The sequence below is a fragment of the Solanum pennellii genome, chromosome 5, assembly GCF_001406875.1.
Source record: "Solanum pennellii chromosome 5, SPENNV200".
Lineage (NCBI taxonomy): Eukaryota > Viridiplantae > Streptophyta > Magnoliopsida > Solanales > Solanaceae > Solanum > Solanum pennellii.
This window is the reverse complement of record NC_028641.1, coordinates 32,110,977-32,115,778: the sequence shown is the minus strand read 5'-3', so window position 1 is coordinate 32,115,778 and position 4,802 is coordinate 32,110,977.

Below are 4,802 nucleotides of genomic sequence, written 5' to 3'. Positions count from 1 at the left end.
TTTAGTCATTCCAATTATAATCTCCCAAATTAATAATTATGTTGTCTACAAGAACGCAGTAAAGCTTAATGAAATCCACATTGATCATCTCCCACTTTCATTCTAGGATATATATGTTCTAAGCCATACCACTGGGCCTCCAGTGCTCTACCTTGACTTGTTGGAAACATGGGCTTTTAACAATGAACTCTGCAATACACCTCTTCATACTACTCCACCAATTGACTTCTTTGAAGTCACGATACATCATCGTGGAACCAGGATGTATAGAATATCTTCAACTATGTGCTTCCTCAATGATCCTTTATTAGAGGTTATGCATCTTCAGTACACACAATATACCTTGATACTCAATAAACCATTTACCCATTGTTCAAAAGCCATACCTTTCTGCTTATGAGGATTTCCTTAAACTCAAGGAAAACAAGGTCTTGGTCTTGTTTCTCTTTCACTTCAGACACTAGTGATGATTTATCCCTATTCATCATCACCAGCGGGAATGGAGCCACCTTTTTATTTAACAACTGCCGCCCCGCTTAATAGGAATAGGATGCACTTACCGACCCGGTGAAAGGAAAGAGCTGGGTCAGCCATCGACGAATCACACTCTTAAAGGAGGTTCCCTCCCAATAGATGTCAGGAGGGAGCAAAGCGTGATTGCTCTGTCATTCTCCGACCGCGCCGTACTTCCTTTGACTACTCCTGAGATATAGTGGAAAGATTTTTTTATGGTGGAGAGTGGGGAGTGACTACTTCAGTGGAATACATCAACTGGACTCCTAATCGTGCAAGTTTGTTCACTTCTTTGGCTAAATCTTTCTTGCCTTCCTTAACATGGTCAGTGTTTGATATACCGTGGTTTCACGGTATTATTAATACTCTTTCCTTAAGATTAGTGTGTCCAAAAGCCTTTTTGTGCTAATTTTTATATAAGTTTCTCCTTATTTGCAGGAAATCTGTTCAAAGATGTATGCGGAGGTTTTTGAGCGAAGAAATTCAGAAGATACCACCTACGGAGCTTGTGACGGTCCGTAAGTGGCAGCGTAGTGCAGCTGCTGAAGGAAGATGGGGAAGTCTGACCAAGTGTGGGGTTACGGAGTCCATGACGATCCGTCGTGTCTATGACGGTCCGTCCTGTAGGTTCGTCATGAAGTTCAGAGAAGTAATCCCAGTACCCATATTCCAGGAGTTTAAGTGTTTTGGAACGAAGACCCTCGACCGACCGTTGTGCCTATGACGGTCCGTCATACTTGCTGTCTAGGGTAATGAAGAGAACAGCAGAAGAAATTGCACAAGTATGGGACGACAGAGTCCATGACGGTCCGTCTTGACCACGATGATCCGTCGCGAGGTCCGTCGATCCAGCCGCGTTTTGACAGATTTCCAGCAAATACAGTCCTTGTTTAATTAGGTTTTTATTTTCTATAAATAGTTCGAAAAACCTCGTTTTTGAGGTTACACTCCGTATTGTTGGACTCTGGATCATTATTAGACTCTGTGTATTAGTGTTAGACTTTTGATATCTTGAGACTTTTATAATTGATTGTTGGTGACTTTTACTGATTAATCAAGCAAGCTTTCGGATTTTACTCTTTCTCATTGAAGTAAGTACATGAATTCTTATATCATATATTTGAATATTGTGATTATCACTATGGGTAACTAAACTCAATTACTAGGGTTGTGGGAACCATAGGAAAATAATGAGGTAAAACCTAACGAAAATAACAATTCTAGAATAGTGTCTTGCATGTATTAATAATTCTTTTGCTTAGAAGTCTTTTTATCGGATGTCCAACATTAGAACTTGCCTTAATGCTACTTGCCGGACCAAGGAGGTAGATAATAGGAGAAGAATTATCATCATAGATTTAGTGTATACTATCTAATAGGCTAGTATTGATTGGTACGAGGTAATAACTTAGTCAAATATCGAATACGATGCTTAATATGAGGTAAAGATAAGGGTTAGGATAGCAACACACGTAGCCGGACCAAGGTGTGGAGTGACATTTTCTAGATGCCGGACCAAGGATTTAGAAATACATAACTTATCACTTTTCATGCAAGATACTAGGAAAGAATTGTTATAGTTAGAATTATCAAGTTATGAACATGTGCGGAACACGTAAACCCTAGTTACTTTGATTAATTGATTAAACTCCAACATCCAAAGCTGTGAAGTGTCTCTTTCAATCTCGTTAGTTATTTTCATTCATTTTGAAATAAAAACCCCCCTTTTATTGTTTTTACTTTCCAAGGATGTAATTGACCGAACAATAGTAATAATAGGTTAAAGTTAAGTCTAAACTATTTTCCTCGTGGGAACTATCCCAACATCACTAGTTGGGTTATTTACTTGACACGATCGCTTTACTTCTTATATGAGAAGTAAGTTTGAGCGTATCAAATTTTGGCGCCGTTTCCGGGGAGCCAAGGTCGGATCTATGGTAACTACAATCGTGAGGGCCATTATGTCCGAAATGGAAACTACAACCGCGACAACAACTTCAACAGGGGTAACTACGGTAACAGAAATGATAGGAATGGGCCCTATGTCCCTCCTCAAAATCGTGAAGTTACTCCTAGGGATGGTGGAGATAGTATGGCACGAGTTGAGGATATGTTGCACAAAATGACTAGGAGGTTCGATGCTAGTGATGAGCACATTAAAGAGTTAAGGTGTGATTTAGCAGGTATTGGGCAAAAAGTCGATACACATGCAATATCGATTAAGCAAATCGAGTTGCAAATGGACCAATTATCTGCGACTTTGAACACACGGCAACCAGGCACTCTTCCTAGCAACAATGTCCAAAATCCGAAAAATGATGCACACTGTATGGCAATCACTACACGTGGTGGTAAGCAAACCATTGACCCACATATGGCGTCTAACAAGGAAAAGGTGAGAAAAGATGATGATAAGGTGGTAAAGGGTAGTGGTGAAGCAGAAGAGAGCACTAGAAAAGATGCAGAAGTCCCTATGAAGGTAATTCCCATGCCTAGACCACACCACTCTTCCCTCAGAGATTAGTGAAAAATACCGAGGATGGTAAATATCGGCGTTTTATAACAATGCTGAAGCAGCTCTCTATCAATGTCCCTTTGGTAGAATCTCTAGAACGAATGCCCGGTTATGCCAAGTTTATGAAAGATCTGGTCACAAAGAAAAGATCGGTCACTTTTGAGGATGATGATAGACTGCAGCATTGTAGTGCAATTGCTACAAGATCCCTCGTACAAAAGAAAGAAGATCCGGGTGCGTTCACTATTCCTTTTACAGTTGGGTCATTACATTTTGCGAAAGCATTATGTGATCTGGGGGCAAGTATAAATCTCATGCCCCTCTCGATCTACAAGAAGTTGAGTTTGGGGTATTCAAAACCCACTGCGATGCGGCTACAGATGGCTGATCGGACAGTAAAAAGGCCTATAGGGATACTCCATGATGTGCTAGTAAAAGTGGAGTCATTCATATTTCCGACAGATTTTGTTATTCTTGATTGTGAAGTCGATTTTGAAGTGCCTATTATTCTTGGGAGGCCATTCCTTGCTACAGGTAGAGCCTTAGCTGATATGGAAAAGGGGCAGATGAAATTTCGGTTGAACAATGAAGAAGTGACCTTCAACGTTTGTAGGACCATGAGGCAGAGTGGTGAGCTCCAATCGGTATCCGCCATATCCCACAAAGAAAAGATGAAGAAGGAGAATGAACAAAAAAGTGCAAAACAAGAGTTTATGGTTGGGGATTTGGTGCTTTTAGACAGTTCTGGGTCGCCTAGTCTTCCGGGCAAGCTCAAGTCCAAACGGACTGGCCCTTACTTGATTACCCAAGTATTCCTTCATGGAGCATTTTAGTTAAAAGCCAAGGAGGGAGTGTGGTTTAAGGTGAATAGAGAATGAATAAAACTCTATTTTAGGCATACTGCATCGGTGAATGAAATGATAGAGGCATACCATCTTGATGAAGGCTGAGTAATCAAGTGTCCTCAGTCGTGCCGCGACGTTAAATCAGGCGCTTGTTGGGAGGCAACCCAATACTTATAGTTTTTTTTTCTTTCTTTCTTTCTTTCTAGTAATGGTAGCATTTTCTACTAATGGGTTTTAAATTTGCAGGCACATCATCAGGAAATTCTGCAGAAAATCACTCTGCACCAGTCACCAACATACACATACGACGGACCGTCGTTCTCTCGACGATCCGTCCTGCACAACCGTTCTGGTTGTCAGAGACCCTATTCCTAAGGGTCTTTCACATTTTCTAAGTATCCTCCAACGGACATCTACGACGGACCGTCGTACTCTCGACGGTCCGTCCTGCATAACCGTCATGACGGTCAGAGACCCCTCTCTTAAGGGTCTCCATTTTTTTAAGTGTCCCACGACGGACAGCGACGACAGACCGTCATAATCACAATGGTCCGTGCTGATTGTCGACGCTTTGCGCCCCAGGTTTGCTTCACCTACCACTCTAGTATTTAAATTTTTTATGCATTGGGGACAATTGCATGTTTTTTTTTGTTGGGGTGGGGTAAATGGAAAGTGAGTGCTAGGGTGAAGTCTGAGTAGCCCAATTCACTATCCTCTTTTGGGGTTTTCTTGCCTGTGTTCTTTTTCCCCGAAAGACTGATTACTTTTTCCGTTAAACCGGCATGTCTATATCTTGTGTACATAGTTTAATTCTGCAGTACATAGTTTAACTCTGGAGCATGATGGCTAAACTGATATCCTGATAAAATGGAAAATGATGCATGACTAGGCATAGTAATTGATAAATGTGTGGCTCTAAGCATGACATA